The 25,049-nt window shown below is 40.9% G+C and overlaps 1 non-coding gene across 1 annotated transcript; it reads right to left on the bottom strand.

The window, feature by feature from the left end:
* Window positions 1-24,448: 24,448 nt before the first annotated feature.
* LOC114018705 lies at window positions 24,449-24,609 on the bottom strand. The gene has a single exon (XR_003563977.1). It is a non-coding gene; the product is annotated as a U1 spliceosomal RNA (small nuclear RNA).
* Window positions 24,610-25,049: the final 440 nt, after the last annotated feature.

Genomic DNA, 25,049 nt, shown 5'->3' with positions numbered 1-25,049 from the left:
GTTGAAAAAGAAAAAAACAAACATCATGATAATACTTTGAAAGCCTTGGATGAAAGGTACTTTGAGAGCAAAGGGTATGTCTATACTGCAGCTGGAAGTGTTTCTCTCAGCCTGAATAGATTTACGCTAGAGGGGCTTGAGCTTTTGTGCTAAAAATAGTGGTGTGGATATTGCAGCGTGTAAGGGTACACATACACAAAGTGATTTTACAATCATAAATTAACCTTCACCACACATGAGTAAGTACTAGAACTGGCTGAACTTTTTTTTTTTTAAATGAAATCTTGTTTTTAGACAGAAAGCAATATTTGCATTTCCTTTGAAAGTTTCTTTTAAAAATTCTCCGCTAAAAAAGCTTACTATTTTTTTCTACCAACCCTAATAAATAATACTATACTAGTTCTGCAGATGGGTAAACAGAGACCCAGAGAGATTAAGGCCCCTATCCTGCAAACACTTAACAATGAGTTTAACTTTAAACATGTGAATAATCTAATTCACTTCAATAAAATTTAAAGTCAAAGATGTGAGCAAATGTTTGCAGGATCTGGACTTAATTTAGACTGTACATTCCTTTGGGGAGAGTCTGTCTTGTTATTATATGTTTTTATAGTGCCTCGAATAATGGGCCCTTCTAGGTACTACAACAATATAAATAATAAAAATGATTTGCCTAAGGTGTCACAGCAACTCAATGCCAGAACCAGGAATTGATGCCCAATCAACCGCTCTACCTATCAGTGATCCTTTCCATTTCATGACAGACTTGAAATATAGCACTCTGAAGATATAATTATGAGAGATGCCTTTCCTGCTAGCTGGCAATTCGAATTCCATTGCAAAGATTCTGGGAGACAGAGAAAAGGAAAAAAAGTCTCAATAAGAGTTAAAGTTCAGTGGCATTAATTCTTGATCAGTTTCCTTCCATAAACTCCCTAAAATAATTATCTATAAATTCCTGTAAAACTCAGCTTTATTGCAAAAAAGATCATTTTTAGAGAATATAATAAGCTGGGTGAGACTGTAAATTCATTCTGATTAACTGAATTCTACAATTTCAAAGTAGAGGAAAAAGGTAAAAGCATCTCAGCATGTTAAATCAGATCTGAATTTACTGAGTATATTTAGAATATCATATCTGAACATGACATTCATAAATGGGGTTATCCAAAGGTACAGATACTAATGGCCTTGTGAGAGTAACTGGTAAGGAAAAGAGTAAAATTAAGCCTGATTTCTTTCATTGTAAATGTCCCAGTACTAAAGCTTCAGATTTCTTATAAATAATTAGATAACCAAATTAATCTCTCTACACATATACCCATAGGGCAGCAGACGTTCAATTGTGTGCAGTGTTTCATATGCAGAATTATACCCTGAGACCTTCTGGTTAAAGGGGCCATGTGCAATTACTTATAACCCTAATTGTGGGATCATTAGTTTGCACAAACAATAAGGCTCTTTGCAAAACCTAGCTTCTAGCATATCTTCAGGTGTTTTGCTAGGAAAAAAAAATCCTGGTTTAAGGAGAGTAATTCCAAAATTGAATTCATTTTAAAACAATGCCTCTTTATTAGGGCTGTTGATTAATCAGAGTTAACTCACACAATTAACTCAAAAAATTAATCAGGATTAAAAAAATTCATTGCGATTAATCGCAGTTTTAATCACATTGTTAAACAATAGAATACCAATTTAAATTTATTAAATATTTTGAATGTTTTTCTATTTTCAAATGTATTGATTTCAATGACAACACAGAATACAAAGTGTACAGTGCTCATTTTATATTATTATTTTATTACAAATATTTGCACTGTAAAATGATAAACAAAAGAAATAAGTTTCAATTCACCTCATACAAGTACCATAGTGCAATCTCTTTATCGTGAAAGTGCAACTTACCAATGTAGATTTTTTTTGTAACATAACTGCACTCAAAACCAAAACAATGTAAATCTTTAGAGCCTACAAGTCCACGCAGTCCTACTTCTTGTTCAGCCAATTGCCCAGACAAACAAGTGTGTTTACATTTATGGGAGATAATGCTGCCCACTTCTTATTTACAATGTCACCTGAAAGTGAGAACAGACATTCGCATGGCACTTTTGTAGCGGCATTGTAAGGTATTTACATGGCAGACATGCTAAACATTCATATGTCCCTTCATGCTTTGACCACCATTCCAGAGGACATGATTCCATGCTTCTAGGCTCTACAGTTTTACATTATTTTGTACATACGTATTTTGTACATTATTTGTATGCATGTATTTTTGTACATTATTCTACATTTGTAAATTCAACTTCCATGATAAAGAGATCACACTACAGTACTTTCATTTTTCAATTCACTTAATGCTACTTTTATTTTTACAGTGCTAATATTTATATTGAAAATAAATATAAAGTGAGGACTGTACATTTTGTGTTCTGTGTTGTAATTGAAATCAATATATATGAAAATGTGGAAAACATCCAAAAATATTTACATAAATAGTATTCTATTATAATTAAACTGTGTGATTAATCACTCAATTAATCATGACTTTTTTAAAATTCTGTGATTAATCGCAATTAATTTTTTAAATCGCTTGACAGCCCTTCTCCTTATTAAATTAAACTGTTAAATAGGATGAACCAGTCTACCTGATCAGAACATATCTTGGCTTCCATATGCAACACTAGGAGTCTGATTATCAAGGGCTTACACCTAACAATCTTTGTGTTCCTCAAAACCAAGTCACTTATGAGAGTTGCACTTCCAGCTAAGCCATGTAGATGCCATGTAGTCTGCTTGAATGCTTACTGTATTTTATGCTGCAGAGGTGTGGTATCCAAGTTTAATTCAGTTAAAGCTGACAAGATGCTGTCTGAAGGAAGGAAGTACTTTAAAGGACTGGCAGAATAAACAATGACTCTTTGCTTCCTCTCTTGAGGGCAATAGTCCTCTGATCAGTGATGCGGTGCATAGTCTGTCTCAGAGTTGTACTAGACTCATAGCTATACCTTGACACTGAAAGAAGAGTCACAATCCCATTTTCTATTTTCTGTTAGCCAAGAGACTGCATCTCTTCCTCTCAGACCTAGCCACAGCAATCTATCACCTCCAGCTGGACTGCTGCAATGTCCACAACCTAGAGACGAAAGTAAAACCCATGTGAAAAAACATCAGTTTTTCTCTGGACTGGGACAGATTGGCAGGAGCACATCAGTATCAGTGCTCCATATCCATGGGAAGCTTTTGCTTCCCATTCAGTTCAGATCCACTTTAAAGTCCAGGTTTTCATAATTAAAAGACAATAATGGGCTAGGGTTTAGCTACCTCTGAAAGTGCAATCCAAATGCAATCTACAAAAAAAAGATGGTCAAACAAAACAGACAGAGCTTCTGCTTTTGTGAAACTTCACTCCCTGGAGATCAGGATGAGCATAGATCTTTCCCTTTTAAGAACACAATGCGAAATACATATTCTTCTGAAAATACATATTCTTCCCCTAGTAGAGGAGAATACTGGCGCCAAATGAAGTTGATTGTAAAATCCCCATTGATTTTAACGGATCCAGTGTATCCTATTAACTGCATCCCTCTTCCCTACAGACTTATCTCACTTAGAGATCCTTGGGCACTTAGATATCAGGAGGATAAGAGAGGTATAAAATCTTAGAACAAAAGAAAAATGACTCTGCCAAAAGAAAGGCAGAGAAAAATAGAGTCCTTACTCAGACTGCTTTCATGAACCTTTTAATGCTGTACTTAGCACCTAGATTCTAAAGCACTGTTATGGCACTGTAGAGGTGAATAGATAGATCCCTGATGTTTGTGATGGCTACCTTGTCTCCAGAGCTCTCACCTGTGCAATTATGCAGGGCTTCATCCTCTCTTATTGAGATCATGATCTTACATAACAGTGTCACAATAAAATGCCCCCCCACATGGGGTCCCCTGGGTCAGCACCAGTGTTGTATATTGTTAACGCCTTTATATGCATTGGAAAGTATCTTGGGAAGGGTTGAAGGTGTAAGTGTGGAGTGGAAGATTCCTTTGCAGGTTACAAGAGACCGAAGCGGGAGGAAGGGAGAAAGGAACGGGTTAACTCGATGATCCAGCTAGGCCTGAAGATAAGGAACAAAACTGCAGCCCAAGGCCAGCACACACAAACAAGCTCTCTGCTGCCAAACAGCAGAAGCCTGTATCTCAGTACCGGCCAGCTGTGAGAAAGGAGAACTGAGCCAGACAGAACTGAAGGGGTTGCAAAACTATTAAGACTGTGAGCATAAGCTTTCGTGAGCTACAGCTCACATCCGATGAAGTGAGCTGTAGCTCATGAAAGCTTATGCTCAAATAAATTGGTTAGTCTCTAAGGTGCCACAAGTACTCCTTTTCTTTTTGCGAATACAGACTAACACGGCTGTTACTCTGAAACCTATTAAGACTGTGAAGGTCAGTGAGTTGAAAAACAACAGTCTTGCGATGCTGAAACCGGTGTATTTTGGGGAAACGAAGGGAGCCGCGGTAGGTCAGTTCAGACTGGTACCGAGAGTATGGGGCACAAGGGTCCCTGGACAAAAACGCCCCCAGAAGAACCCAGGGCTTAAAACCCTTCCGAGGTTGTTTTTTTTTTTTTTTTTTTGAAGCAAGTCAGAGATTTACAGCGGACCCTAGACAACCTGTGTACTGGGCAGAACTCTCATCTACCCTTCCCCCTCTTCTTCTTATGTTACACACCAGCTTGGCCAGCCTTGGGTTGTGCATGTGTAAGTATGAAAGTGGGTTAGGGCTCGGGCACTAACTCTTTTTTCCTCCTTCTGAGTGACGTGGGGCACAACCAGCACTCATCGCTTTTATTTGGTTAATAAAGCTTTAAACTTAGTCACTTGGTGTGCTCCTTCATCTCCTCCCCTAAAGATCCTGCGGCCTCAGCCTTAACACCTGAAGTCCCAAGCAGATTGGTAACATAAATCTGTCACAACAGCTGTGTTCTTCAGGAACAACAGAAGGATGAGGCACAAAATGAAACCTGTGTGTGTAGGACACCGAGAAATCTCTTAAAATAGCTGGACACATGGGGACTAACTTCTGCATGGGATCAGAATGACAAGGAGTTTTACCATCTTCAGAGCAAATTTGTTATTTCCTCACTTAGCTTTGCCATACAAAAATCATTTCAATAAAGAGAAGTCTAACTATTCAGAGATGGGAAGGAGAGTAACAGTAACTGGATCTATTGATGGAGTATATAATTGTGTAAGGCACTCAGATGGCATGGTGATTCAGTGCTGTGCCTTTTAGACTGTGTGCGCATCCTAGAATAAAGATGATGGAACTTTGCTGATTTACACCAGCTGAGGATCTGTCTCCATATGTTGTGTAATATAGAGTGGACACAGGGCACGGAAGACCTCTTTACAAATTCATATAATTAAATTCATTTAGTGAATGGCCATTTCATAATGTGAATATTTATTGTACAATAGCTTTTTTGTTGTTATATAGATAAAAACAATCCAACTACAATATGGTTAATTAAATTATAAGCATAGTGTTTAATAAAACATAATTGATTTTAAACACTAATAACTATATAATAGTAGTGATAATATCTTAAAGTCTACCACAGATATTCTTGTCTGTAGGCAGTGAAAAAGGCCTAATTAAAAGGAACTGTAATGATGTTCACCCAGCATGTGATATGCCTTATTATAAATTCATTCCCATATTAATTCAGTATACTCTTTTTGTAGTTTCAGGATTAATAATTAGGAAGGGGGGGAGGGGAAATGAAGGTAATTAATTTGCTCTTTCTGCAGTACTGACACTTTTCACCTTAATGAGCACTTAACATTTAAATTATACAGTGGGATTTTTTAAAAAAATAGAACAAAGGCTACGTGTGTGAGGCTCTTTTTCATTATTTTTCACATTTGAATTAGCTGCAATTATGATAAAAAATATCTATGTTCCACAATATTCTATAGCCAAAAGTAGCAAGCATGAGGAGAGGGCTCCATGTTTTCAGAAATCACAGTTATTTTGCCTAAACTCAGGCTAAAATATATGAGTATGTGATGTAGTGCATAAACCCTGCATTGGTTAACAAAGAGTTAACAGGACCTTAAGCCCAAGTGGGCATCAAAGTGGCACCTGGAGAAGTGTTAGGCAAAACTGATGATCAAACCCAGATATGGAGGAGCTGGATCCTTGTAATAGGAGGAGCACTGAGCAGTAGGAAAAAAGAGCCAGAGAGGAGATTCAGGTGTGCTGTTGCTGGGAGTTTCCTCTCTTTGGCTAAAGGCTGAGAGAAGCCTGGGAGATCTGAAGTTTGCAGCCTGAACCAGGAGGAAGTCTAGGTGGCTTATGCTCTGAAATCAGAGCAAGAAAATACATTGCAGATATTATGGTAAGCCCTAGCAAGAAATCCTGAGTAAGCAGTGCCTGGCACCTGGAAAGGAAACTGGGGAACTGGAAGGTGTCAGGAAAAGACACTAGAGAAAGGGAATAAGCAATTAAAGGCAAAGGCTACAGGAGATGGTAATCCTAACTGCAGCACATGAAAGAGTGTGCAACAAGGAGTTGAGACTCAGGGAATACCAACATAATGGGAGATAAGGGGTTCTTGCCATGGTGACCCTGAGACAGGGTTTGGGAATTCTTTGAGTAGTCTATGTTTACAATCCTGGGTGAGAGCCTGAGAGTCTTAGTAATCCCCAGGAAGGGGGGCTGAAGAGATGGGAGCTTTGGGTATTGTTTTATGTGGACTTGGGACTTAAGTGCTCTGGAAGAGGTGGATTTAAATATGACCTAGACAAAAGGCCAAGAGCTGAGTCTCAAGAAGGAGTGCCTCAGGACTGGGGCAGTCATTGGCAGGCAGTGATAGAGAAGAGAGCTATGACACCAGGGCTAACAATGAGGGGCAGATCCCCAGAAGTGAGTGAATTCTTCTACAGGCTATTTTTATACTTAATGAGGGAATGGTTAGAGCAGAGGGTTGATTAGGATCATAGGACCCTGATTTAGGAAAGCACTTAAGCAAGTGATGGCCTGAATAACAATGCTTTCCTGAATCAGTACAGGATTCCTAGTCCCTGCATTTCTGCAGAAGGTAGTAGATGACAAGAAGTCACTTAACCTATGTAATTCCTTTAATACAAGAATCTTACAAGGATGAGGCTTACCCATTTTCTGTGGCTGCATTTGGAACTCAGAGCTCCATCCTGTGGCAATTTTTTTCATTTCCCCCCTCCCCCGCCCCCCCCAAAAAGTCAACAATTTATTTTCCAAACCAACTAGTCTTTTAAAAAGACCATATTTGATTCGGGAGAATAGAATGAATGAATTCTCTTCTAATGAATTATTAAACTGTTATATACTAGCCACCTTTAAAATAAGTTTGTTTCTCCTCTCACCCCTGGAACCCCAAAAGAAAACCAACCCTGCTGCATTTGAGATTAAGGGTTATCTATAATAGAGTTGTGCCAATTTAAACCAGCTGAGAATTTGGCCTGGAAAGCTTGCGGCACAGTCTAGATCCTTTTCTCTAGAAACTGCTCTTCTCTTTCTCTCTGTCCCCCTCCCCCATTCCTTTGCTCCCTTGGCTGATGAGCTGATGTTTTATATAATCATTTTGGACGCAATTAATTTCTTCATGGAGTAAACTACTAATCAGCATTTTGGGGGGCAACAGAGGATGTGAGGTTAGCTAATTACCTGTCAACATTTTGATGGTGCCCACGCTGGGTCATGCATCTTATTCCTGACCCATCTAGAGTGAAAACTTGAAGTGAAAAATCAATCTTGTTTTGTTTTCAGACTAGGTTTGGCTAAATGTATGAAAATTTAATTTTTTTCAATGGTTGTAAACTGTAGTACAATTTATTTATTTTTTTTAAAAAGCAATGTATACAGCACTGAAACCTTACATTTCCAGCTCTTCTACAGGGGATTTTGTATCTGCAAGATGAATGCCACTGGAAAAAAACCAAGAGTTCCTGTGGCAGAAAGATAGGCCCTTTTTTCAAGATATGGGAATGAATATAGTGACTATATATAATGTTGGAAGGGGAAAATGAACTGATAAGGCTCAGATTACCCATCTATCTAATTTCCAGTATGAGACAGCTATCTAAACTCCTCCTGATGGAAGCTTGTTTGTTTTCTGACTAAATCAATATTTATGGTCCAGAAAGCCATTAATAATCTAAACAATTATGTCTTGAAATAGAATTGTGTAGCTTTCAATTAATCACCTTTTGGTTGATTTGTTATTAAGTAATAACTGTGTTCATTTTTAAAAAAGAAATAACACTCGTATGAAAACATCGTGTTCTGAATAAGTCCTGGGACTTTTGTAAGGTCAACAGTTTGTTTTTTATTGCTATGCAAAGTATTGGCAGAAAGTAGGTCTCATTTCCACCTGATGTTTGTGCAGAATCTCTCCTCATAGTAGGTGCTGCGTACTTTCCACTCCAAACCTCATCCTGATGCACTTCTCATCACAACTTGCCTTTTGTTCTCAAATCATTCCTCCTCATCACCTTTTGTGCACCCATCTATTCTGATAGATTGACAAAGCCTGGGTACTGAAACTTGATTGTGTTTGTTCTGCTGGATACTGGTACACTTGGACAGTTTACTCATGGGTGACTAACTTCATTGCTTCTGCTGTATTAGCACTGCCTGACACATGGAAAGGTTCACCACCACTGATGAGAATTCTCTCAAGCTGTTCTCCTTAGAGGAAGAAACTAAACATAGGGTTTGATCTATTTGCTTCCAGCAGGCTCTATTTATAACTCCATCACTTTTTATTTAAAAAGTCATGAATCAAAGTGAATTTAGTTGCAAAAGTATGAGAATTTGGATTTTAAGGTTGAAATGGAAATGTAAACATAAATATTGGCTGCTCCTAAGCCTTGTGAAGCAGCATGAAAAATGAATCTGCTTCTAGCATTGCATATATGTTGTCAGTAATCATATTCAAACCTCCTACACACTTTAGATAATATTCAGATTGTTACAAACCAGCAAGAGCAAAGAAATCCCAAGTTAAATTGTCCCATTCTAACCCTGGCTGATCCCAACATGTAGAGCTTTGGCATCACAGCATACATAGAGTGTGATGTTACGGATATACCTGTGAGCACTTCAATACCTCTAACATCATCATAGGAAAGTTAACCAAGAGTCATAGTTTCAGAACATAGCTTAATTTAAATGACACACACACACAACCATGCTTAATAATGTTCAAGATACATATCAAACACTCAAAAGTTAGGAAATGTCAGAATTAAAGCTGCTTCTGCGACTTCTAATTCAGCCCCTTGTAATTAAGGACTAGCTTATAATAATATCCACATGCAATTTTTTCCTCCACAGGACTTCTGCCTCCTTTAACATGCAAGAATTTGTGGAAGAGCAGAGAAACAAACACTGGTCTTCTGAATCCCAGGCTAGCACCTTAACCACTGGACCATCCTTCCTCAGTGCACAGGCTAGACCAGCTCTGGGGGTGATAAGGGTTGTGTGGTGAAGGCTGTTATCTCCAGCACCCTACCTCACTTGTAGAAGTTGGACAGTGTACAGTGAATGAGGCAAGGGGTAAGTCTATCCCTGCTTCCTGCTGGGCAAAAAATGTGGGTAAATAGTCTATTTGATTGAAAAATGAAGTTTCACATTCACAAACTATCAGTGGAGTTGACAGTAATAGCCACTGACAAAACAGCAGCAGGAGGAAGAGGTTTTGGTGCTGTTGTCACCAACCCCTGCCTTTTCGCCTTTACCCGGTAGCTAGGGAACTCCCTTGGGGCTCGATAGATGCAGGTTAGCATTTCCACTCTGGAACACACCCAAAATGGCCTTTTTCAATATACCAAAAATGTTCAGATTCTGTTTTACCTGGCCCAATTGGTTTATTTTTCAGAACTGCCACCAAAGTAAAAAATCAGTCATGTTCTCAGCTCTAGTCTGGTTTTAAGTACAATACCTAGAATCAACAAAGTTTTCATACACTGTGTTCCTCATTTTTTGGGGTGCCTTGAGATCTTGGTCTGATTTGCAGAAGTGCTCAGCACTCAGATCTACAAGTCAATGAGAGCTGTGCTTTGAACACAAAGTTCTATATAATCCCTAGCAGTGGTTCTCAATCAGGGGCCTGGTGGCCCCTGGAGGCCATGAGCAGGTTTCAGGGGGTCCATCAAGCAGAGCCAGCGTTGGACTCGCTGGGGCCCAGGGCAGAAAGCCAAAGCCTGAACCCCGGGGCCCTGAGCCGCCATCCAGAACTGAAGCCAGAGCCTGAGCAATGTAGCTTCTCAGGGGCCTCTGGGGCATGAGGCCCCAAGCAGTTACCCTATTTGCTACCTCCTAATGCTGGCCTTGGCTTTTGTATGCAGAAAACCAGTTGTTGTGGGAAAGGTGGGCTGTGGAGTTGTTATAGTATGTTGGTGGGGGTTGGGGGAGGGAAGGTTGAGAACCCCTGATTTATAGCAATCAGGTGTCTCAAATGGGGCACTTAAAATTAGTGGATAATTTTGACCTCTCTCTGCACCTTAGTTCCTGATTGGTAAAGGTAGGATAATACCCCTTCATTTCACAGGGATGTTGTGAAAATAAATCCATTATGTGTGAAGCACTGTTATAACACAGTGATAAGCACCATAGAATAATCATAAGAAAATTATTCATTCTGCCTTCAGCAGAGGGTTTGAATAGAGCATAGGAAATAAGCCCCAAGGCAACACACACTGAACAATTAAGAGAAAATAAAATATTGAATATTGTCTATCCTGTTGCACTGAAAGAAGTCTGGGGCGGGGGGGGGGGGGGGGGGGGGCAGAGGGGTTGGTCCTATGGAAAAAACGGTATGTGATATAATTAAAGACTATCACATTGCCTACGCCCAAGGGAGACAAATTTACAGTTGCATAGGCATGCTGGCATTTCCTAACTTTGGAGGCCTTGACTTTTAAACCTCAATGTTCTTTAAATGGGTAGAGGTGGTGTAATTCCCCAGGTTAAAAAAAAATAATCATCATATGGCATCATGTTGACACTCACAAGAGTCATCAGCATGGTTGGAACTTTTCACATTACCACCCAGACATCAGCTGCTTTAGCTAATGGAGTAACTAATAGCAGTAATAGGTTGTCATTCTTATTCCCCTGTAGTACTGGTTCACAGAGACATGTTAACAGCATAAGACTAGTAATACTAGTTTCTATTCCAGGCTCTGAAGTAGCATGTGCTCAATGCACAGACATCTCTGCCCCCTCCCCTCCAATCTGTCCTTGTCCCAGTCCTGTCTTTTCCCCTCTGAGATGCTCATCTCAGTCCTATTCTCCACTCCCCAGGCTTCTCGTCCCAGTCCCTTTACCCAGCACGTCCTATTCTCGCCCTCTGGACTTCTCTTCCCTGCCTCCTTGCCCAGCCATTCCCCCTGCCTCCCTCCCTAGGCTCCTCATCTGATCTGTTTCTCTCCCTTACCCTGCCTTTCAGTCGTTGAGCATTGCAGTACATAACTATCTTTGTGGATCTTGCTCAAGATTCCGTAGGGCATTTAACATAAGGTCTTTAAAGTCTCAAGCTAGCACCCTAATTACTGGAGCCTTCCTCCCAGCATGCTAAGGGAGGCTGGTAACAATTTAGCTAGTAATAACAAACTAAAATTAGACTGAATCCTCAGCTGCATCATTTTAAAAGACCAATCCTCATTTCAAAAGACTCCTCCATCCTGGCCCACTTGCATGTTGGAAACTCCAATCTGTATGATGCGTGGAGTAGTCCTTTTCTATGGCACTCTGACTCCATCTGGCAAAAGGTAAACAGCTGATACTGAGTCCAATTGATTAGTAGTTTAATTGCATTTTCATTTTTTGTGTGTACACTCAACCTGGATAAGGGCACTCAATAAATCTAAAAATAGAATAAATAAAACACATTAAATGGAATAAACAATGGGTTTCATTCCTTCTCTACACTCTGGATAGAGGTATTTTTCATGGTGGCTTGTTTCTGATAGTTTGTGTATCTCTGTCCTACTTTTGTCCTGCTGATGTTTGATATTTCACAACAAATCCATAAATATACAACTTTAAGTCCCCTGCTTCCTGCCTCTGAAATTCATCAACACAACCTCACAATTAGTCAGACTTTGCTATAATTTTCAAGTTCAAGTGGCTCAGAGCTACAGCTGTGCAAAACATTCCTATCACACCCACCTATTCAATCAAACTACAGCTTGGTTTGAAATTCTTTGCAGGTGGCTGTGAAAAGTTAGCAAGCACGAGTTGCAGCTGTTCACAGAACACCTGGGCTTACAACTGTTAGCATCCTTCCTTCACAAAACCCAGCGCTTCTTTAATTACAAGTAACAAATTCAGGGAGGCTTTTCATATGGCTCTTTTTTCATAGGAGGATGGGGTGGCACCCTTCCCCCTCTCAAAAGGGAACAAATGGCTCACTTCCATCCCATCAGCCTTTTCATAGGCAGTGGAGTGGCTCTATCTATTATGGCAACTGCACATCCCCCTCTCAGGATACAGTGTATCCTCAAGTAGTGCAGCCAGAACAGAGAAGTACTCCAGCTATGACTACAGAGGGACGCCTGAAAGAGTGAATGGCTAGAGACACTCAAAGCCCCATTGTGCCGCTGCTGGAGCCTGTAGGGGGAGCTACATTCTGTTGAGAAGAGTCAGCAGTCAGCAGTGAATATCTGCTTCTAGGACCTGCTTTGAGAAGGGGAGCCTAAGACTAAGAATGAAGCCTTTGCTTTGACCAAAGCAGAGTGCGGGGAATAGACCCGCAGCTCCAAGACATATTGCCAATAAGGAGGTGGGTGCCCAGGACTTATGGGAGTAAGTGAGGGGCTTGCTGTGGATGAAGATGTTCCCCTTGGAGTTTTGCATTTACTGATCTTGAATTTCCAGATCTACATGAAGCAATTTAATTCACTGTTGACCCCTGTGAACCAAACTGCAAGAGTCATTTCTCAAGCCTCTCTTGTATCAAACCCTGTGGAGTTTGGACAGGTCTGCTCAGAGCTTCTGATATTTCCGTGGTAATGTTGCTATTGGAACAGCTGCTTGGTTGTGGCTGCAGTCTGTGCACCAAGTTTTGCTCAAGTGATATTAGTTTCTCTTTGCACTTTAAATTGTTCATGCCCTTTGTCAGCAGTGAACGTGATCAAACATTAAATATGATCAGTGCAGGGTACCTCTCTTTGGCAGCATGAGTACAATTTTAAAACATCAGGGTTATATATTAAGTAATCTTTATTCAGTTAAAAAAACCCTCATTTAAAAGGGATAACTTTGGTTGACTGACTGATCTCCCTCTTAGTGCAAACCCTACAAATGCAAGGAAATGCCAAGCCATTTGACACCTCTTTACCATGAGATGGCCACTCATTTTGTTTCCATTAATGACATTCTCCAGGGAACTTCCTTCTGCTCCGTGTTCCACTACACATCATACTTTAATCTTCCTTGAAATATAATGAAAAACATTAAGTATAACCTCAGCAACACTAGCCGATGTACACATATGTCAACTGGATAAGTTGAGATATGACATGCTGTGGTTTTTTTGCGGGGGAGGATGGGTAAAGCAATAAGTTGCAATGAAAGGTTTGTGTTCTTGCACATATGAAAAGTGCAAAACTGACCTGAAGTCCTGTCGAAATAACAAGTATACTATGGGCAGTGGCAACGTAGGTTTCTCCAAACAGTGCTTTTCCAATATGCCTTAGTCTTGACCTGGAAAGAATTCCCTTCGGAGTGAAAACAAACTCAGATCTTGGACTGTACTCAGTCTGCAGAGAAGAAAACCAATTATGTGTATCATTTTTTGTGATATTTATACCTGGCCACTAAGACATGGACTGCAAAACTAGCATCAGGTGCAGCATCTCAGCCTCATGGATTCGAGTCTCAAAGTGGGCAAAGAAAATGTAATCAAACCTGATATCTGAACTAACACAGCATTTGCAAGGCTAAGTCTTATCTCCTTATGACTCCCTTCTGGCAGCATGGCTGATACTGGCCAGGGCTACTGTGACAGATTGGCAAAATCCTGGACAAATCTTATGGAATTAAGACAAACTTTACTGAATTAGGATAAACCTTATTGAGTTAGGATTGATACTTTTGGGGTCCATTGTATTAAAAATGAAACTATGTGATATTGCAGAATTGTATGCAATTTCTCTAGTAGGATGGGGTGCTAATGTAATTTCTCCAGTTATCAGCCTTGGAAGCCACCCCGTGGAAATGGTTGGATATACTGGTTCAAACTGGATTCTCCAGGAACCAACAGAGAGGATACCAGGATAAATAGTCTTGTTTAAAAGAGTCACATAGGTTTTCTTCCTGATCCAGCAAATGGGCAGGAACCCTGGTCCATGGAGGGCCCCAATCCCTGGAGAAGGGTTGGAAGAACTGGGCCTACTGAGGCTCCATAAGGCAGGGTACTTATTCCCAGCTGAAGCTCTTGTGAACTTGAAATCACAAGTAAACAGCTTGGGTGGGATTTTGAAGGACTGCTCATGCCAGAGCCTATGTTAGGGTGGGTTGGTCTTTGGTAAACTTACTAGTATGTGTGTGTAGGTTGTTTTATTGTTTTTAATGTCTTCTCTATAGTGCTTTTACCTTAAGAATAAACCACGCTTGCATAAAAAGAGCTCGGTGATAACTATAACTGTGGGCAGTCACACTGATAACCATCGCTGAAGAGAAAACAAGCAGGCAGTCAGTCTCTGCTGGGAACAACACAATGAAGATGGGGAATCATTCAGCATGGAATTACCCCAATCAGAAAGGAGAGGGACTGGTTTGGTGTTGTGTCCCCCGCCCCAAGAGAGATGGTGACCAGGAGAGGTAGATGCCTGAGATTGGGTGCCGTTGTTGGACCAGAGAGAGGGACTACAGGTGCAGTTGCCCTGCTCTGTGACAGTGAATGGAATGGCCAAAATTGGTATCACTCTCCTCATTCTCTTCCCATTTTTATTTTTGTAAGTGTCATAAATATAAAGGGAAGGATAAACCCCTTTAAAATCCCTCCTGGCCAGAGGAAAAATCCTCTCACCTGTAAAGGGTTAAGAAGCTAAGGTAACCTCGCTGGCACCTGACCAAAATGACCAATGAGGAGACAAGATACTTTCAAAAGCTGGGAGGAGGGAGAGAAACAAAGGTTCTGTGTCTGTCTCTATGCTGCTCTTGCCGGGGATAGAACAGGAATGGAGTCTTAGAACTTTTAGTAAGTAATCTAGCTAGGTATGCGTTAGATTATGATTTCTTTAAATGGCTGAGAAAAGAAGTGTGCTGAATAGAATGACTATTTCTGTCTGTGTGTCTTTTTTGTAGCTTAAAGTTTTGCCTAGAGAGATTCTCTATGTTTTGAATCTAATTACCCTGTAAGGTATCTACCATCCTGATTTTACAGGGGTGATTCCTTTACTTCTATTTACTTCTATTTCTATTAAAAGTCTTCTTGTAAGAAAACTGAATGCTTTTTCATTGTTCTCAGATCCAAGGGTTTGGGTCTGTGGTCACCGATGCAAATTGGTGAGGATTTTTACCAAACCTTTCCCAGGAAGTGGGGTGCAAGGGTTGGGAGGATTTTGGGGGGAAAGACGTGTCCAAACTACGTTTCCCAGTAAACCCAGTTAGAGTTTGGTGGTGGCAGTGGATATTCCAAGGACAAAGGATAAAATTAATTTTTACCTTGGGGAAGTTTTAACCTAAGCTGCTAAAAGTAAGCTTAGGAGGTTTTCATGCAGGTCCCCACATCTGTACCCTAGAGTTCAGAATGGGGGAGGAACCTTGACAGTAAGAGATTCTCAAATGGGATCAGGGGGACCACTGGCAGTCTGAAAACACTTGCTGGTGATCTATAGAGAGACAGCTGGTCTCTTCCATGAGACCAGTTAAATGTACATTAGACACTTCCCTAATATTTTGTTCTCATGTAAGCAGTTGCTATAGGGTTTCTGCAGGACTGTCAATGGGAGCAAATCTCTGTGTCAAAGTGTGGTCCAGCCTGTGAAAAATTTAAGAACCCTTGCTCTAAAACAAATGATAATTAAGTCAAGAGATGCCTGTTCATTTGGTTAGGACAATTTAAGTTGTCAAGCCTTTCAAGTTATGTCTCGGAAAATAAGGATACAGACCTCCGTGGACACTGAAAAAGCCATATTAAATTGGTAATATTCTTTTTCAACTCTAAAAGTCTGTTCTAGGTGAGAAATAAATTGAGTTCAGAATGTTTCCTTGTCAGGACATTGTTTCAGAAGTGACCTAATCTTGCAGACTCCACTCTGCTACAGCACCTAAAACTTGTTATATCAATAGAGCTCTCCTAGTTCTGTCATTTAAATGTTGTCATTAGGCTGTGATAGACGAGAAAAGATTCTCAACATGCTATTCCTCCTTTTGTTTGTTTAGACTCTACCCAGGTCAGAATAGTTTTCAATTCATCCTCGATTAGCATTAGACTTGCAGAGCTGCCAACAGCACTTGAGTGTCTGTTTAAATATTGGCAAAAAAAATGAGGAGTACTTATTTTTAGACTTCTAGGGTTAGAGACTAACAAATTTATTTGGGCATAAGCTTTTGTGGGTAAAACCCACTTCATCGGATGCATGCAGTGGAAAATACAGTAGGAAGATTATACAGAGAACATGAAAAAATGGGTGTTGCCATACCAACTGTAACAAGACCAACTAATTAAGGTGGGCTATTATCAGCAGGAGGAAAAAAAAACCTTTTGTAGTGATAATCAGGATGGCCCATTTCAAACAGTTGACAAGAAGGTGTGAGTAACAGTAGGGGAAAAATAAGCATGGGGAAATAGTTTTTACTTTGTGTAATGACCCATCTACTCCCAGTCTTTATTCAAGCCTAATTTAATGGTGTCCAGTTTGCAAATTAATTCCAATTCTGTAGTTTCTCATTGGAATCTGTTTTTGAAGTTTTTTTATTGGAGAATTGCACCTTTTAGGTCTGAAATTGAGTGACCAGGGAGGTTGAAGTGTTCTTCGACTGGTTTTTGAATGTTTTAATTCTTGATGTCTGATTTGTGTCCATTTATTCTTTTGCATAGAGAGTGTCTGTTTTGGCCAGTGTACATGATGGCATATATCACATTGGTAGATGTGCAGGTGAATGACCCTCTTATGGTGTGGCTGAAGTAGACATGATCCATTGTCTACAGCCAAGCTCTACGATACAACCGCATTTGCTCCAACCCCTCAGACAGAGACAAACACCAACAAGATCTCTATCAAGCGTTCTTACAACTACAGCACCCACCTGCTGAAGTGAAGAAACAGATTGACAGAGCCAGAAGAGTACCCAGAAGTCACCTACTACAGGACAGGCCCAACAAAGAAAATAACAGAACGCCGCTAACCATCACCTTCAGCCCCCAACTAAAACCTCTCCAACGCATCATCACGGATCTACAACCTATCCTGAAGGACAACCCATCACCCTCTCAGATATTGGAAGACAGGCCAGTCCTTGCTTACAGACAGCCCCCCCAACCTGAAGCAAATACTCACCAGCAACCAAACACCACACAAGAAAAATACTAACCCAGGAACCTATCCTTGCAACAAAGCCCGTTGCCAACTGTGTCCACATAACTATTCAGGGGACACCATCATAGGACCTTATCACATCAGCCACACTATCAGAGGCTCGTTCACCTGTACATCTACCAATGTGATATATGTCATTATGTGCCAGCAATGCCCCTCTGCCACGTACATTGGCCAAACTGGACAGTCTCTACGTAAAAGATTAAATGGACACAAATCAGACATCAAGAATTATAAATGGCCCAACTTGATTATCATACACATTGTAAGGGGAGTGATCACTTTAGATAAGCTATTAACAGCAGGAGAGTGGGGTGGGAGGAGGTATTTTTTCATGCTTTGTGTGTATATAATAAGATCTTCTACGCTTTCCACAGTATGCATCCGATGAAGTGAGCTGTAGCTCATGAAAGCTTATGCTCAAATAAATTGGTTAGTCTGTATTCGCAAAAAGAAAAGGAGTACTTGTGTCACCTTAGAGACTAACACGGCTGTTACTCTGAAACCATTCAAAAACCAGTCGGAGAACACTTCAACCTCTTTGGTCACTCGATTACAAACCTAAAAGTAGCAATTCTTCAACAAAAAAACTTCAAAAACAGACTCCAAAGAGAAACTGCTGAATTGGAATTAATTTGCAAACTGGGTACAATTAATGTAGGCTTGAATAAAGACTGGAAGTGGATGTGTCATTACACAAAGTAAAACTATTTCCCCATGTTTATCCCTCGCCTCCCCCCGCTCACTGTTCCTCACACGTTCTTGTCAACTGCTGGAAATGGCCCACCTTGATTATCACTACAAAAGGTCCCCCCACGCCCGCTCTCCTGTTGGTAATAGTTCACCTTACCTGATCACTCTTGTTACAGTGTGTATTTAACACCCATTGTTTCATTTTCTCTGTGTATATAAAATCTCCCCACTGTATTTTCCACTGAATGCATCTGATGAAGTGAGCTGTAGCTCACGAAAGCTTATGCTCAAATAAATTTGTTAGACTCTAAGGTGCCACAAGTACTCCTTTTCTTTTTGCGGATACAGACTAACATAGCTGCTACTCTGAAACCGGTCCTATGATGGTGTTCCTTGAATAAATATGTGGACAGAATTGGCAACAGGCTTTGTGGCAAGGATAGGTTCCTGGATTAGTGGTTCTGTTGTGTGGTGTGTGGTTGCTGGTGAGTATTTGCTTCAGGTTGGGGGGCTGTCTGTAAGCAAGGACTGGCCTGTCTCCCAAGATCTGTGAGAGTGAGGGATCGCCCTTCAGGATAGGTTGTAGATCCTTGATGCTCTGGAGAGATTTAAGTTGAGGGCTGAAGGTGACGGCTAGTGGTGTTCTGTTACACAACGCCATCCACAGCCTCAGGAACAACTCTGACATCATAATCAAAAAGGCTGACAAAGGAGGTGCTGTCCTCATCATGAATAGATAGGAATATGAATGAGAGGCAGCTCTCTAACACCACATTCTACAGGCCTTTACCCTCTGATCCCACTGAGAGTTACCAAAAGAAACTACACCATTTGCTCAAGAAACTCCCTGAAAAAGCTCAGGAACAAATCTGCACAGACACACCCCTAGAACCACGACCAGGGGTATTCTATCCGCTACCCAAGATCCATAAACCTGGAAATCCTGGATGCCCCATCATCTCAGGCATTGGCACTCTGACAGCACGATTGTCTGGCTATGTAGACTCTCTCCTCAGGCCCTACGCTACCAGCACTCCTAGCTATCTTCAGGACACCACTGACTTCCTGAGGAAACTACAATCCATCGGTGATCTTCCTGAAAACACCATCCTAGCCACTATGGATGTAGAAGCCCTCTACACCAACATTCCACAAAAAGGTGGACTACAAGCCGCCAGGAACAGTATCCCCGATAATGTCACAGCAAACCTGGTGGCTGAACTTTGTGACTTTGTCCTCACCCACAACTATTTCACATGTACATTGGCCAAACTGGACAATCTTTACACAAAAAATTGGCTATTTAAACAATGAAGATAGGTGGGATTTTTTTAATGCTTGGGCAATTGCTCAACCATTTTACCTCCAAATCAAGGGAAACTGAGTCACAATGCAGAATGATTTGTAGAATGTATGGACTGCAGGTTTGTTTTGGATAACAGATTTTTGCTAACACCTGTGCTATTTTAACTCTGCAAATGTGTTAAGAAAAAATGGAAACTTTAATCAAGTTGTTCAAAGTTAATTAAACAGATGAATTGCAAGTTATTTACAAGGGTTTGTTATTAGGAATGGGCAAATAAGCTGGCATTCAGATTGGAGAGCTTTACATATAGATATATCCCTTAATTATATCTCTCTGCTTCTTAGAGCTAGTCAAACAATGAGAAAAAGTTCATGAATTTTTCAAATTTCAGAGTTGTTTTCATTTTGCATTTTTCAAAATGGATCATTGTGATGATAATATTGTATTTATCAAAGTTATTAACAAAAGTCACAGACTAAAGTTGGGTTTCCTCTGAATGAAAAATTCTGATACCCATTTCAATATGATTTTGAAATTGTTGGTTTATGTAAAACGGAACTTTCATGAAATGGGAAATTTCAGTAGCCATTTGGACGAAAATATTTAAATCATGAGAAAATCTCACCCCCAAAATCAGTGTTGATAATCTTTTATATGTCAACTTTTGTTTGAGAAAAGTCTACCTTTTGATGTGGAGGTTGGGGTGGGGGGAAGAGAAAACATTTGCAAATAAATTTGACCAACTTTACTATTTGAAAATGGGCAATCAGGGACTCCATTCAATAAGGTGAGGGTGGAAAAGCACTTCATAACACTGGATAGCCACGGCGGCAACTTATCCTCTCAGGGGACCTGGATTCTCTTTGCTTGGGTTGCAGTCCATCACTGTCCTCCAGTCAGTCCCTGACTTCTCCGATAAATATATCAAATGAACTTTGCTTACTACCTGGTGAAGGCAGTTCTCTTCTCTGTGCCTAAGTGATTAGATTCAGTTTGCCGAGTCTTCATATTTGACATGTTTGTTTTGGATTTTGTTGATTCTCAGACCTTCAAAAATTGACACTTACAATAAATTTGATTACATTTTCTTTCTCCACTTTGACTGGTATTGACTGCAATCGAATGATAAGTGGGATTAGCTCAGTGAACAGAGATACTTTATGTAAATTTAAGATGGAGTACAGAAAATCCCTTCTTGGACTGCAAATTTATTTGAAGGCTTTAGAAGGTATATGCAACCACTCTATCCAGGTCCCCACTGCTTGCCTGACTTACTGTGCCAACACTGGAGACTAAGGGCTTAGCTACACTTGCAAGTTAGAGTGCACTAAAGCAGCCCCGGGCACCCTAACTTCTGAGTTGTTCACACTGGCAAGGCACGTAGAGCGCCTGGATTCTGCAGCTGGAGTGCTCCTGGTAATCCACCTCCACGAGAGGCATAAAGCTTGCTGCGCCCCAGCTGAAATGCCTGGGCATCAGTGTGAACGAGGTGTTGCATTACTGCGCTGTGATTGGCCTCCGGAAACGTCCCATAATCCCCTGAAGTCAAGTGGCCACTCTTCTCATTGTTTTGAAATTGGCTGCAGACATGCGGCTATCCCCTTTCAAAGCTCCTTTTCTGACAGCCAGCATGCTTATCTGCTCCGGGACAAACCAAATCATTACTGTGGAATGCTGCTGTTGTGAGTGTGTGTGAGAGAGAGAGGTGGGAGGGGAGGGGGGTCTGCTGTTGTCTGAACTTACAAGACAGCATGCTGACACACTCAACTCCCCAAAACACACTGTCTCTCCCCCTACATACCCACAACACACTCCCTGTAACACTCCACCCCCCCCCCCCATTTGAAAGGCACATTACAGCCATTTGCACACTAGGATAGCTACCACAATGCACTGCTCTTTGTGGCATTGCAAGAGCTGCTAATGTGGCCATGCCAGTGAGCTTGCAGCTGACAGTGTAAACACATGGCAGCATTTTTCCTGCTGCAGTCTCTGAAGGGTGGTTTAACTCCCAGCACTCTACATATGCAAGTGCAGCCAAACCCTAATTACTATTTTGGTACCCTACAAACCCTTTGTTATACATAGGGTGTGACAGAATACTCCCCTATGTTCACACACTAAGAACATAAGAATGGCCATACTGGGTCAGACCAGACATCCATCCAGCCCAGTATCCTGTCTGCCGACAGTGGCCAATGTCAGATGCCCCAGAGGGAGTGAACCTAACAGGTAATGATCTAGTGATCTCTCTCCTGTCATCCATCTCCACCCTCTGACAAACAGAGGCCAGGGACACCATGCCTTACCCATCTTGGCTAATAGCCACTAATGAACATAACCTCCATTAATTTATCTAGTTCTCTTTTAAACTCTATTATAGTCCTAGCCTTCACAACCTCCTCAGGCAAGGAGTTCCACAGGTTGACTGTGTGCTGTGTGAAGAAGAACTTACTTTTATTTGTTTTAAACCTGCTGCCCATTAATTTCATTTGGTGGCCCCTAGTTCTTATATAATGGGAACAAGTAAATAACTTTTCCTTATTCACTTTCTCCACACCACTCATGATTTTATATACCTCTATCATATCCCCCCTTAGTCTCCTCTTTTCCAAGCTGAAAAGTCCTAGTCTCTTTAATCTCTCCTCATATGGGACCCATTCCAAACCCCTAATCATTTTAGTTGCCCTTTTCTGAAACTTTTCTAATGCCAGTATATTTTTTTTTTTTGAGATGGGGAGATCACATCTGTACACCGTATTCAAGATGTGGGCGTACCATGGATTTATATAAGAGCAATAAGATATTCTCCATCTTATTCTCTATCCCTTTTTAAATGATTCCTAACAGCCTGTTCACTTTTTGGACTGCCGCTGCACACTGCGTGGACGTCTTCAGAGAACTATCCACGATGACTCCAAGATCTCTTTCCTGAATGTTATTGCACACTATTGTAATAATCTTTATACAAGGTATGCCTTGTGAGGTATCATCTGAAAATTCATAACTTGCCGATAAGTAATATCACGACAAAGTGTGTATAGCAACATTATATGTAAAGTTATGAACATAAGTTGAAATTATGACTGAAGTAAGTTTCCCAGATAAGTCTTGGGTAGTGGCTGAACCAGTTTCTCAAAGACAAAGGAGAAGCTGACACCCCAGTCAGGTGTCAACAAAGCTAATACATACCAAGTGGACAGTTTTTTGGCAAGGAATGGGGGCAGGGACAAAGATATTCATCTTAGTAAAGAAACAGCCTGGAGCTTCCTTCCTCCAAAATACAGGCAGTCTGCTGATTCTCAGCTGGAAATGCTTTTCAAAGAGGGACTAAAAAGACCCCAAGATATCTTTTTTCTCCCTCTCTCTCTTCCCCCCCGCCTCTTCCACACATGCCTCATTCTCTGCTGCTGAGAAGACAAAGGAAACAATCATTGAACTCTGGGGGTGAAGTCCTGACCTGAAGAATTTGGACATTAACACTGCTAGAAACATGTGAATCATGAGAATCTTTCCTTAAATCTAATATTGTCTTTTAGGCACTAGAAAGCATTTTATCTTTATTCTTCTTGTAGCCATTTCTGCCTTCTAACTGGTACTCACTTAAAATCTCTCTCTCTCTGTAATTAATAAGCTTGTTTTATTGTCTTATCTAATCCAGTTTGTTTAAATTAAACAATTATCTGTGTAATTCTATTTCAGATAACAGTCAAATGTATATTATGCCCTTAAAGGAATAACAGACTTAAAATATTTGGATTGTCCAGGAGAGGGCTGGGCAGTCCATGACATACATTTCTGAATGAAAATCAGGGACTGGGAGAGTATAGGAGTCACCCTGCAGCCAAGGCTAGTAAAAACAGGTGTGTAATCCAAGAGTGACTTCCAGGCTGCACCTACACACAGACATTCAGGGCGTGGCTTGCATGCTGGAAGGCCATTTGTGAATGGTCCAGGTGGGAGCTACTTCAGCAAGGCCTTCCCACAGCCCCCATTGGCCTGGAGTGGCGAACCGCGGCCAGTGGGAGCTGCGATCGGCCAAACCTGCAGACACGACAGGTAAACAAACTGGTCCGGCCTGCCAGGGGCTTTCCCTGAACAAGTGGTGGACCGGCTTTGAGAACCACTATATTAAAGCACCTATACAGCAAACACTTAACCCATCATTGAGTGAATGCATTTGAATGTACACTACCAGTATAAGTACAAACTTCAATATTTTTCCCTACAGATTAACTATAATTGGATTCTAGTCTTTATATTCCCAAAATTCAAGACTATAATTTGATTGCAATTAAAATATATAGATTGCAAGATTGTAAGGGGGAAATCTTCTCTCCAGTGCAGTCTGAGGAAACAGATTTTTTTGGGGTCATGTATGGCATTTTCAGGGAGAGGAATCCTTCTATGGGGTTGTTCTGCAGGCTTTTCCCCATATCTCCTCTGTGTGTGTGTGTGCGTGCGTGCACATATCATAAAATCCAACCTGTAGGATGCAAATGGTCCATAGATTTGCAAAGCTGAAGACCCAACAGTCCTTCCCCCAAGTCCCTATAGAGCAGGGAACAGGAAGCCTCCATGGAGCACATTTGGGAACATAAAGAGTTGAATCTAAGCTTCAAGACTATAATTTACTTGAAATGTAAAAATATAGATTGCAAAATCATAAAGGTAAAAGCTTCTCTTATGGATTGAGAGCCATTCCATCAATTTTCATTGTGTTGATGAGAAAGGCATGATTTAGGAATTTCACTGATTTCATTAAAAGAAAAGAAGTACTTGTGGCACCTTAGAGACTAACAAATTTATTTGAGCATAAGCTTTTGTGAGCTACAATTCACTTCATCGGATGCATCAAAGAGCACGAATGCAGTCACTCACTACTACAAATTATGCAGTCGAGATTCCCGCATTTGGGGAAATCTCAGGAGTCAGCACAACTGCAGTGCAATGGATGAGCCTCACCCTGGGAAAACCACCTTCGTGATCATGGTATCTCCCCTGAATCATAGAATATCAGGGTTGGAAGAGACCTCAGGAGGTCATCTAGTCCAACCCCCTGCTCAAAGCAGGACCAATCCCCAATTTTTGTGCCAGATCCCTAAATGGCCCCTTCAAGGATTGAACTCACAACCCTGGGTTTAACAGGCCAATGCTCAAACCACTGAGCTGTCCCTCCCCCGAAGCTCAGGAAAGCTTATGCTCAAATAAATTTGTTAGTCTCTAAGGTGCCAAAAGTACTCCTGTTCTTTTTGCGGATACAGGCTAACACAGCTGCTACTCTGAAAACTGATTTCATTGTGTTCAGTGCTTTCTGTTCCCTCATGGAAAAATCTGTCCATAAGTTAGAATTCCTAAGGGTCAAAGGCAGCTTTGGCAAGGCTGCCATCTTTGTAAAGGCCTCAAATTCCACTCTACCAGCTGAGAATTGGAATGCTGCTCAGTTAATGTTTGAAC

The sequence above is a fragment of the Chelonia mydas genome, chromosome 8 (assembly GCF_015237465.2).
Source record: "Chelonia mydas isolate rCheMyd1 chromosome 8, rCheMyd1.pri.v2, whole genome shotgun sequence".
In the NCBI taxonomy this organism is placed as follows: domain Eukaryota; kingdom Metazoa; phylum Chordata; order Testudines; family Cheloniidae; genus Chelonia; species Chelonia mydas.
The sequence above is the reverse complement of the archived record's forward strand: the minus strand, read 5'-3'. Positions and strand labels throughout refer to the sequence as shown.